The following is a 12,608-nucleotide window of genomic DNA, read 5'->3' as shown; positions in this document are numbered from 1 at the left end:
AAATCGAACAAACAACTAAATATGAAGCCCAAAGCATAATGTCTGTTGAAATATCTAGACTATTACTGGTATATTACTTTTAATAATTATAAATATTTATTATGGATTCTTGGATTCACCTCAAGAAAGCTTTCCTATTTAAATTTAGATGACTGGAGTTATGGATAGCAGGCATAATTTAGCTGAGCTATTACAGCTGCCAAGTGTTACGCTGGACAGGAAGACTCCCAACTTCTCAAAACAGCAACGGGCACCGTGACCTTGTCCCCTGCATGGATGCCGTTGTCTGAGGAGGCTCCCACACGAGCCGGTGAAGGAAAGGCCATGCGTCTCTGCCACTCTCCATGCAGGGGCCAAGGAGAGCTTATTGAAAGCATCAACTCCTGTTAATATTATTAATATGCATTTGCCACCATCACGGGCTGCCGAGGGTGCTGTTCCTCATTTCCCTGCCTGGATATGGTGAAGGAAATTCTCCTCTGCTCCAAGGCGCCTCCTCTGAGGTGAGGCTCAACTTTGGGAAGTCACCCCTACAGTCCATGTGGACGTGAGTACCAGAGCCCCGGGGTGAGGTTGGGACTCCCCTGCCCAGGCTACCTGAACAGCAGGGAGGCAGGGGTGGGGAGACAGGTGCTGGGCTGGTAAGAAGTTCTCTGGAGCTATTTTCCACAGACAGGGCAGCGCTTCCAACACTAGGAGCTCAGGAGGAGGAGGAGGGTGGAAGGAGGTGAAGTGAGAATGAAAAGTAAAGAGCTCACTGCAGAGTTTGCTTGGGTGTAGGGCAGACACCCCCCACCCCCATGCACCAGTCCTGGATTACTGACAGGAGGCTGCAGAATATGTGTAAGGCTGGGTGGAGAATACGAAGATGTAGCTAAGTCAGAGAAGAACATCAACAGATTCATCGAAGTCGTCACTTCAAGGTATTTATCAAGATGCTTGAATCGCAGAGTTGTGAAATGTGCTCAAATATATTAACTATGGCCTTTGTCCTGGATGTGAAGGGAAATTTTAATGTGTGCTTAGAGTTTCATTTTTAATTACACAGGTGACTGCTTGAACATTCCCATTAATATGGGAAGTTAAAATGTTTATTTAATAAGTTGAATTAATCATTGTTTTTATAATTTTATAAACAGACTGAAAGCGCCTTTAACAACACAGCTTGTAAAGCTGTGCGGTCACTACAGAGTCATCTGCCTTTAAAATAGAAGTCTAACACACAACAAAGGTAAGTGATGGGGCCCCTATAAATCTGCAGATAAAACGCCTTTAGACGTCACGCTAACAAGACTTGCATGCTATTAGTATTCTCTCAGGGATCAATTTTTAAAGTTGTAACATAATAAAAAATGGTTGGACTATATTTCCCCACAGCTTCCATTTTATTATGTTGCATGAAATATGCCTTTATTGGCTATAGCATTACTGAAAGTAAAACACACCGGGTACTGAAAAATTCTGTCACTTTGTGTTAGCTGTAAATTATCGACTAGTATAAGCCCTAATTTCATTTGTCACGTTCTGGCGCGTTGCTGCTCTCGCCGTTCCCATTCTGTCATTCTGGCAGGCCCGCGCCACCCCAGGTATCGTGGCATCGCCATCTGCACCCGACATCTGTCTCTCTATTGATCACACGGGTTTAGCACTTGATCAAACAGAGCACAGCAGAACACATCTCTTTTTGCAATACTGCCAATGCCAACTGCTGCACGAAACCGACTACAAAGCCTCCCTTAGCTAGTTTAGGAGCAGCGCCTGTATAGCTCTGCTTTTGCTCCCGAGCTCAGCATCCCCCTCTCCGGCCTTACCTAGTGCAGGAGTTACAGGGAAATGAAGCTACTTTTTATATATTTGAGAATGAATCAGGCTAAATGGGCCCCATGGCACTAATGACAATGGGAATAACCTGGAGACGTCACTCTGTGAGACTAAGCAGTTAGGAGGAGTAGGTGCTTTGTAGGCCTCCCAGATGAGTGTCCTTGTCCCTGCTTTCTTGTGTTCCTGGGGATGTTTGTCAGACAGCGGGGAACCTTTGCCAACAGAAGGCTGTGCTCTTCCCCCAGCTGTGCTGGTGCCACGTGGCAGGAGCTTTCGAGTTGTCCAAGCCAGGAGAGCACACTCTGTGCTGGCCGTGGGGACGGAGCAGATCCAGACCACCCCCATTTCACCTTGCGTGGGCAGCCCAGGAGGACGAGGGGCAGCACAGACTCCCTGTTACCCGCAGGAAGACACTGCACCCTCAAAAGGGCTGCAGGGCTTTGGCCTGTGTGGCTCTCACTCACCCTAAGGAAGGTCCATGTGCACAGTCATGAAAACCAGGGCCAAGATGCTGCAGTCAACACCAGCACAATGGAAAGATAAGGCTACGGGGAGGTATTCAGGGAGCGTAGGAGCCCCAGCAGCAGCATTTTTAGTTGCCGGAAACACAATACTAGGATTAAAGTATGCAGTTATTTTTGTTCTCATATTTTCACACTTTCCACAGTGAGACAAATTGTTTCCAGGGAGAATATCTTACACCTGCCGTGTAAACAAATAAATAAAAATGCCCTTAAATTTTTAAAGACAGATAGCCATATCATGTTTAAAACTTATTCAATATCTTACTAGCCAGAGATTGCATACTTTATTTATAGCCTTACGAATTACCTTGGGGGAAGAGGGTAGAGAAAAAGCTTCAACATTAAAAATGATCAAGTTTTTCTTTTAATTTTACATGAATCATGGTGGTTATAAAATTAGAAGCCCTTGTTTTTAAAAGAAGACAGTATTAGTTACATCATAAGACAAGTGGATGCAGGGAATGTATTATTCATTAGATGTTTTGTAGCCAAATACATTAGAGTATATAGTGGTACCAACAAATTAATATTTTAAAGCTAATTGAAATTGTTCTTCCTATAAAGATTAAGCCTCTTCTACCCAACACACTTCAGTCATTAAAATAACACTTTTAATGCCTTGTCTAAATGATGTCTGACATTAATACAAAGCTATATTAAGGCACTCAAATGACCAGTGCTTTTGTGATGTATTCTATATGATTACACGCTGGGTCAGAGTAGGCACGGTGCGTGAAGTGGTATCAAATGGAAGCTAATTAAAATATATTCTCCATAGAACTTTACAGAAAAAAGAGGCCAATAATCATCAGAAGGTATTCTGAAAATGGCATTTCTGAAAGGTTTTCTGTATGCTTTCTTCTCCTTGCATGGGGGTAATGTTTGACATAAAGGTTTTATTGTAGGCTCAAAACTTCAGCTGTAAAATAGTTTTTTTACTGTGTCAATAAAACCCTTATAAAGTCTTGCAAATGCCTTTCTAATTTAATTTTTATTTCCTAGAAAATCAAGTTATATTTTCAAAACAACAAAGGTTTTCAGTGTGCTGTCGTATTTGCATTCGGTTAAATGCCTTCCTGAAAACAAGGCTAGTTTATCCTGTCTGCAGCTGCTGAGTTTGCTGTAACTATGAACACCACACAGACAAGCGCACATATATGCACTCGTGTGCACACACGAGAGGGAGGCACACTTAGGATCACATCTACGGCAGAGTTGTTTGCCCAGTATGAAATTCCTCCTAACAATAGTACTTAAATCTTCAACAGCCAGGGCTAATTTTGCAATAGCCATGTTTGGGCTTACAAATCATGTTCTGGTTTTGTCCTCTGTAATCCCCAGACACATCTGTGTTAAAAAGCAAAAAACAACAAAACAAAAAACAAAAAAAGCACACACAGGAGAAAAATTCTTCACTACCATTTCTCTCTTACAGCTCACTCACATTTCTAAAATTCTTTCTAAGAAAGTAGATCCAACTGGGCATGGCAGGTCACAGAACAAGAATTTCTGGCACAGTAGTCACCTCTAGAGACCAGGTTCTACACAAAGTCATGGCCACTGATATCTTTTATTAGGATTTTTCATTGACGTCACTTTGTCTCAAACTTTTCACCTCTGCTTGGAGTGTCTGGTGTCCCAGCCTGGGCTAACTCTTCCCTGCTGTCTAGGATAAAGCCCACATTTATGAATGAATAACTCTACTTCCGGTGCTACATCTTTTCAGGACAGTGAATTTCAGAAATTATTTACAAAGCCAGATGGATACAGACACAGAGTTGAGTATTTGCTTTTACATTAAATAACTTTAAAATTAGCTTTTAACTTAACCCTCTTATCAACAGAAACAAAGAACCACATTCCTCCTTGTGCATGATCATAATCTGCCTGGATCCCAGATCTAGCTTTTAGACTCAAAGGAAATTGTGTTGACTCTAAACCAACAAACCCACTCATCTTACTAGAAAAAAACAAGTGGATTTCATGTGTTCTTATTCTTCTAGTGCTGGTGGGAAACTCAGCAAGATAATGACATTTATTGTAATTAGAACCACAGAAAACCATTAGTCAGGGAATACTTTCACATTATGTGTAGGAAAGATGAATTAAAATCTAAAAGTCACTATTTTTAAACAGCATATTACAAATGCTAGCAATGGTTCAAGACTCAGACTGTGTCTGAATACTTGTTAAAACAGCAGTACAAAATCTAATTTTCACTTAAAAATGACACAGCTAATTAAGAGCAATTATTTAGTCTGAATAGGAATTAAAATATTGTTTTTATTTCCTTATTTAGTGACATTTGAGTCATTACTTCATGGTAGGAAAAATGAATTGTTACTCTATCATGGAGCATATCAGTCAGAAAACTACAATTTTTTTTTTACTACTGTGTCTTCAAACTATAAGACTGAAGAATCAGATTATGAAATATCATTTTTAGGGTTAAATGTACTTTGAAGTCACTGATTATTTAATGGCTTCGGTCTCCATCATTCACATTTTAGAAATCCAAGCTTCTTTTCCTAAACATACAACTGTGCTTCTCTGGTGGCAGTGCCCTCATCCTTTCAGCCTTGTCTAGCAGCCCCAGGCCTGAAAGGGATGAGACTGATCATGGATCTGAAGTCTACTCCTGGTTGGAGATGTCACCTGTCCCGGGGCTCCGAGGAGCTGTCCACAGGAGGCTCTGTGCTTGAAGTTTACGGCGTGGTTTCTACCATCTTCAATGTTCAAATATTTTTAAAAGCCAGACTTCCACACCATGAATCCCATGTTAGAGTTTAAAACAGTGATCTCCAGAAGCTGGGGTAAATTCCCAGTGCATCATCAGGTAGGGAAGAAGTCGCTTGTCACAGTGGAGGCTGCAGCGGGTTCCGGGACTGCAGGGCCCCTCTGGTGGCTCTGTAAAGAGAGCCCTTGAGAGGGCCACCGTTCCGTGACCCTCACCCTTCAGGCCGGTCCTGCTCAGGTGTTTCTGAGGTGCTTCCAACACATTCAGAAGCCACATATCCACTGGACACCAGAGATGCACGTTTGATGCACAAGAAAAGGATTCCAAGCTTTGGCACACCCATGGCTAGGCGGTGAGAACATCCTACGCAGGTGCTTTACAAGGCTTGCACCAGCTGCCCCCATCCCGGTGAAATTCCAAACTATCAACAACCTGTCATTTAGCTCTACCCGAGTACTGGGGGGAGAATGGCTTCCTAGATTCCAATATCTACAAAGAGGGGCAGAACAATGTTGGACAGTGACATGGGGCGGGGCAGGACAGCAGCCACATAATAGGAAGAGGAGATGGCTCTAAGTGCTTTGGACGTGTGGGGCTTTGAAATCCCTCCTAAATTTCATTTCAGACAAGGTGGTTAATTATTAAAACAGGGTGAACTCTGTTTGCTTATTCTATATAGTTATGTTACAGCATAAACTAAACAGTATTTAAAATGTTCTACAATGACAAGGAAGAAGGAAGTATGTACAGGGGCTTTAAAATATGCATGGAGTCACCACAAACAACCAACTGTTTCCTGTTTATGACAAAGGAGTAAATAATCCATTGATCGGCAGCGGGCACCTGCTTCGCTACCAGCTCCATATCAGTAGTCCCTGAACCCTCATTATTTTTCCTCAATTAAAGTTCATAGTCTGGGAAAGTCTGTGCTGAGCAGATGTACAACTGTTCTTGATGATGGAACACAGAAGAATCACAAATTTAGAAAACTACGGCCATTTCATAAACCCCAGAATCACATCATTTGTTGTGGGTAAGAAACATTACAAACAATATGTGTCTTTTATAGGCTGCTAAGCCAGCACATTACAGAAAAGAATATTAAAGTTCAAAAACTGTCACACGAGCACTAGATTACGAATACAGTAATGCATTTTTTTATGATTCGAATAATGGTAACTGAAATGAAAAAAATATAAAATCTTCAGTGGGTTATCATGTAAAAATTGTGACTGAGAATTAGATAAAATTGGAAATAGGTGCAAAACCACACACAAAGTAATGATCTGTAGAGAATGACAGAAGGCAATAACGAATATATTTCGGAAATAGGGATTCGACTAATGCTGGTTTTATTTTCATCTTCTGCATAACTCTGAACCCTCTGAGCACTGATCATTAAGGCAAACCATTTAGATAAAAAATGCGGCAAGAATCCAGCTTCAAACATAACTAAGAGACACTCATTTGAAGAACTTTTTTTAACAATCTACCTAAGGTCAAATACCGCAGCATCACCCATTAAAAACCTGTGTAAGTAGGGCCTCCTTCCGTGTGGGGGACAGCGAGGACGGGAAGCGAGCAGTCAGGGAGATGTTTGTTTCCATTTGAGCTTTACAATGTCATCTCCACGCGACACTGAGAAATGTATTTCGCAGTGGACAAGATGAAGTTCCTGTACTCCATTTTCCGGTCCTCCGTCCCCGAGCCCGCCTCTGGCTCCACAGACCCCGTGGCCTGGGTCAGGGCCCTCGCCCAAGCGCGGCCAGGGGCAGCTGTGTGTCCGTTTTCCGGGGAAGAGTGCGTTCTTGTTTCCCACGGCAGCATGTGCTCCTTCTGATCCCCCTTCCAGCTTTGCTACTACCACGAAGGTAACTGTACCTACAGGTCCGCAGACATATTTCAACCCCTAGTCTCCGGATCATTTTCATTTAACTGAGACACAGATAATTGTTTCCTGGCCAGACCGACTCCTTTAGTCCATATTGGTTTTCTTGGGTAACCACGGCGCAGTTTGTGAGGTACAAGTACGTGAATTTGTACTTCCGAGCCTTGGCGAGAATGTTTAGAGTCAGCGCAGTGTGAAGAGTGGCAGGGAAACATCCATTCCGGTCGGGTCGGCGAGTCCGCCTTCCAGCCCTGAGCCGAGGACAGCCTCGCTCGGACCAAGGCTGGGCGGGCACAGTTGCTACCAGGAACCGCAGCTCCCGTTAGCTTTGTTCCAGCTTAAGCCTGTGCTCAAGAAAACCCTTCCGGTATGTCTCCCCGAAGCCGAGTTTCCTACATTTCATCTAAATGTCACCGCTGCTTCTCAGATGGGCTTCACCAACTTCCCCCTTGGCGAGATCGGCAGTGCCCTGCCGCTGTTTTCCTCTGAGTCACGCAGACTGAGCTTGTCCCTCTTGTTCACTTCAGCCTTAGGAAAACAGTGCCGAGTGTATTGACCGACCGTGCGTCATCAGAGGTGACAAAGCCTACAGGGTAAAACCCCCAATTTCTCAGTTACCCCCAAACAATTCCGAAGGGCAAAAAATGATTTCTCAACCGTTAAGAAATATTTATTTTAAAAATTTGCCAAAAAAGATCAACACTACTCTAATTTCATTTTCCTTGAATATTATTTTTAGATGTAGAATACAATTGTTCTACCTACAAATTATAAAATTAAAAGAAAACTTTTAGTACATGAGAGTTGAGAAAGGAATTTTTCAAATAATTCACATAATAAAGCAATTTCATTACTAACAAAATACTCCGGTAGTAAACTGAACAACAGACATGGAGGGGCCAGGATGCTCTGAGAGGCAAATACAGATGTGTGACCTAGGCAGACGTCTGTGGGCACACCACACTGGAAGCGGTAGGCAAGCTAATCCGATTCTGATAATTCCGTCCAAAGGGTTTGTTTTAGAATTTAAAAACTCGCATGCACACACACATGCACAGAGGGTATTCAATAAACATTAACCTGATTTTCTTCTGTCGTGACCTGGACAAATCAGTACCAAATACTAATTTCTTATTCTTTGTTTTCCGCCATTGCTACTCCTTGCTGTGGCTCAGAAGAAATCTAACAGACTCATACCTTTGTGTTTTTCTCCCTGAAGTATTCACTCGGTCCAATTCTCCAATTCTTCTGTAACTGGACCGCATGCAGCCTGACGAGGAGCCAACAGCCTAGAGTGTTTCCGATGCCAGCTTCCTCTCTGCCCCCCCCCGTCCTTGCTCCCTTCCTCCTTCTCCCTTCCCATACTTCTTCTTTTTTCCCCATTCCCTTCCTCCATCTCTCTCTCTCTCCCGCTCCCCTTCTGTCTTACTCTTTTCCAGTCTTCAAAAGCGACCTTTGCTGGCTTTGCCCCATCAGGCATGGGGCAAGATGTAGACAGCAGTGGTCCCCAGGCTCCCTTGCTGGGGAGGAGCAAACCCCAGGTAGCCAGGGTGGCCAGGAGGGTCCTCACAGTGTGAGGCCTGGGCATCCAAGAACCTCAGGCCACTAAAGCCCAGGAAGAAATGAGGCAAGTTTCACAGAAGCAGTTTTCTCCTTTTGGCATAAAATTGATGTTAGATAAAGGGGGTTCTGTTTATTAGATGTACTCTTTAAAGAAATCATGCAGAGTTGTTTTCTTTTTTCTTTTTAAATCTCCTGTCATTTTCTTAGAGAGCTTTAGAGACTCATAGTTTTGCCTCCCATGCTTTACACAGATATGTGCAGACTAGTTTCCTTTTCATATTTTTATGTTTAGAAAATGTTTAGTAGATAAGATCATCTTCGTGTACTCTTCCAAAATCCAAAAAGTTATGGCCATTCTGTACTTCTCAACTTTGTGATCATAAGAAATGTTACTCTCCACAATTTTGCCTTACTGTTTTGTAGTATGACCATTAAAACTAATTTATGCTGGAAAGGGGCTGAAGGAAAAGGCACCAGCAACTATGACATCTGCTCTGCCACACCCCGGCAGTCTGCAGGAGGCCAGTGCCTCTGTCTGGCCACCACAGGCACCTACCTTAGAGACTGTCTGTCTGGGACTCCCCTTTTCCCAAGCAATGCAATGGTAAGAATATATGTTCAGCCCATTCAACACTGTTTTCTTAGCTGATCTAGGTTTCAGAACCTTTGAAAACTGAATTAATCCTTTTGACTTATTCCTGGAGGCAAATCTGCAGCTCTGCCAAGGCACCCTATGCCATCAATCTGTGATGAAAGGACAATGCATGCAGGACAGTGGTGCTACCCTGCAGTGCTTTAAACTCAAAGCGACATGAAGGAGCAGAATCAGGCGCTATGTGTAGGAGGTCTTGCAACTAGAGCACCCTACTCATTAGCGTGAGCTACACACGACCCTGCAAAGAAACCCAAACAACAAAACACCAGAAAGTACCAATGTACCTTTCCAAAGACTTTCAATATCTTATATTTTATGCCTGACAAAAAAAGAGCCTATTACCCTTTTTCAAAGCTCTAGTTAGATAAAGAGATGCGGATATATAAATGACTCAGGTATGCTTTACAAGTGCTTAAGAAATCAAGGTTGTATGTTGAAGAATACATTTATATTCTAAAAATATGTAACTAACAGACCCAAAACCTATTCTTTTCCAAATTTAAAATTACTGTGCTTGGTCCACAGCCTGGCTTTACAATGACCAAGATTGTTTTAAATTATTTATTGCACATTTCTACAATTATTACAAATAATTTTAGAAAATATCTTAGATAAACAGATTAAGCATGAATAACATACAAATTGTCTTAATAACCAAGCCTTTCATTCCTCCACCTTCTATCACTGGTGTTTTCTGGGCTCTATTTCACAATCCCTTTCTCCTCACATTAAATAATCGGAGACAATATCACAAGGGTAGTAAGAGCACTGTTCAAGCACAAAGATACTGTGCTGCACTTTGGTCCACAGTGGGAAAGCTCATCATTCTCCCACAGAGATGCGCACGCCTGTGTGCCAAACTACATCCACTAAGTAACCTTGGCCAGCTGATTGTCACTTAAACTCCCAACTGCTGAAAGAGCTCAACCACAAAATAGTAAGCCACACCATATACGCGTGAATACGTGAATTGGTTCCACTTTGAAAATTCCATTTGCTACTATGCAAGACTAATGCATGGTGTAAGAGGTCTAAAGATTCCTTCCTTCAGAATCACCTCTTGCTCACCAGCATTGCCACACCAGTATATTTAACAGAGACATTTACATGCTTTGCATTTTAAGTGCCTCGGAAATCCAAGCTCGGAGCCTGCCCATTCCCGCCACACCATCAGATGTAATGAGTTATGGTACTATCGGCATGTTGATAAGCTATAGCCCAAAGAAGAACAGGAAGGAAGTATAAAAAATATGGCCAGAGGATGGGATAAAATTATCAGCTAGTGTGTTTTCCTGTTTGGTTTTAATCTACATTTAATTAAATTCTTATCTTCTGTGTACTTATGGTCGCATTTGAATGGCGAGACTGCATTCATTATGAATGGTAAAACTTAACTCAGAGAACATTACATGTGGCTTCTTTAAAAAAAGAAGAAAAACGCAGTCTTTACTCTTTACACTCGGGTCTTAGAAGGGGACCAAAGTCTGTCAGGTCAGGTGCCTTCGGGTTAACCGATCAAGAAATTTGGACTTCGCTAAAATTTTCATCCTATTTTTTTATTTTTGCAATTTGGAAATGTTATTATCAAATTCTCAGCCTGAATGGAGCTGCCGAGGGGAAGCAGTGAAGTGCATTAAGGAAATGCCTTCTTCATTCTTAAAAATAGAGATGATAACAGGAAGTTTTTATTAGCACTGTGGATGTGTGCATTAGTCTGCATCCTTAATTATTAAAACATTACATTGCCGTGTCTTTATATGCTGAAATAAAAAAATGCCTCAATTGCTGTTTAAAGTTTTTTCCCAGTGTCACAGACCCTTTTAGTTCATTGAAACATCCATACATTTCAAAGAAAAATAAAATGTTTTGCACACAGCACTGTCAGTATACCTGCTGCATGTTTCATGCACCTCTCCTTCTTTGCTGGGCATGGAAGGACAAACTAAAACCATCCATTGGGTCACACTCAGTAGCTGCGAGGACAAGCCTGGTTTTCTCAGGCCGACTGTCTTTGCAGGGGGGAACAGGGCACCTGCTTTGATTTTACTCTGAATGTACTGAGGCTTGGAATAAAATTCCTCATTCCTTCCTCATCAAACTTCACCAAAAAGAACAAAAACAAAACCCCTCTCACAGTTACAAACATTTCTTTCATATATACCAGCCAAGATAATTCTGAATATTTGGTCACATATTTGTACAGCATTTTAAAATAGCAGTAATTCTGACCAGTTCCTGCATGCTAGGAACATAAGACATTTCAAATGAGCTTGCTGTTGCTCTGATATTTCAGGTAACAGGGACCCAAGCAGGAAAGCATGTAACACTCTATCTGAAATATGGAAAATCTGATAGTTATAATTAAGTAATGCCAGGTGCTAATGGCATATTTTCTCCAAATATCCCTAACATATACATACATCGGGAATAGTATTATTCTACTGTGACACAGCTTTGTTTTGAAAGGAGCAGTAAAATTCCTAACAATTTGGTCAAAAAGTCTGTATTGGACACAGGAGAGACCCGAACTTTGCTTGTAAGGGGTACAAAGGTCTTCCTCTGATATGGCACTGAACAGTCATTCACCCAGCGACGAGGGGAACAAGGGCATTTTCAGAAAACATCCCTTACACTCTCCGAGTTTTAACCCTGGTTATTTAGGTGGGCGTTTGTCCAGTGCAGTAGACGAAAGCGCTACTCTTCTGTTAATAAATTGCCATAAAATCACAACTGAGATGAATTTTAAAAACTGGCGATAATCCTTCAACATCAAACCTCTTCTCATAAATCATTCCCAATTTTTAGAAGACAAGCTCAATTATTCACAACACATGACAAATCTGGAGAACAAGGCATATCCTACCCTGAGAAGTTACTGGTGGATAACCATGTCTTATAGCATATGATGTGTTGGTTAAAGATAACATTGGTAACTTGTTTTGTTTTAGTTCATTATTTTTTTCAAAACTACCTTTATATGTATTCTCTTAAGCACAGTCACAGCTCTCTCTTTTTTACTTCAGTAAATACATGGATGATGTGATGTCCATGAACACTGTACTTACAAGATGTGTACGATGGCTTTATTTGAAATACTGAACACAATTCAGCTCAACAAACATTCCCGAGCAATGGGAAAGTGGCCCCTTTACTCCCAGGCAGTCGCTGTCAGGCGCTGGGGGGTGGAAAGCATCTCCATCTAGGACTACAGTGTAGAAACCCAATGCTGTCATGCAGTTTGTTAGAGGTAATCCAGAACAGGGGTGCACTGAAAACCACGGGCAGCAGGGTGTGACATTCATTTGGAGAAGCCTAAATTATAAATAAAGAGCAAAACAAAAGATAATAGGAAGTAGGAAGACAGGTCTTTCTCAAACAGAATGGAGATCCGGAGATGGAGGGAGGGAGGGGCTGAAGAAA

The 12,608-nt window shown here is 41.9% G+C and overlaps 1 protein-coding gene and 1 long non-coding RNA gene across 7 annotated transcripts in view; one reads left to right on the top strand and one right to left on the bottom strand.

The window, feature by feature from the left end:
* The window catches only part of Zfpm2 (zinc finger protein, FOG family member 2), a 407,643-nt gene that overhangs the window by 35,690 nt on the left and 359,345 nt on the right, over positions 1-12,608 (bottom strand). The window lies entirely within an intron of this gene.
* LOC147824040 (uncharacterized) lies at positions 254-4,540 on the top strand. 2 transcript variants are annotated; one of them, XR_015442998.1, is made up of 3 exons: positions 254-503; positions 1,140-1,231; positions 2,067-4,540. It is a non-coding gene; the product is annotated as an uncharacterized LOC147824040 (long non-coding RNA). The 2 variants fall into 2 exon arrangements; XR_015442997.1 differs by having other exon boundaries at positions 254-547.

The sequence above is a fragment of the Heterocephalus glaber genome, unplaced genomic scaffold, assembly GCF_053883595.1.
Source record: "Heterocephalus glaber isolate CG9 unplaced genomic scaffold, H.glaber_assembly_v1.0 deba00001556, whole genome shotgun sequence".
Lineage (NCBI taxonomy): Eukaryota > Metazoa > Chordata > Mammalia > Rodentia > Bathyergidae > Heterocephalus > Heterocephalus glaber.
The sequence above is the reverse complement of the archived record's forward strand: the minus strand, read 5'-3'. Positions and strand labels throughout refer to the sequence as shown.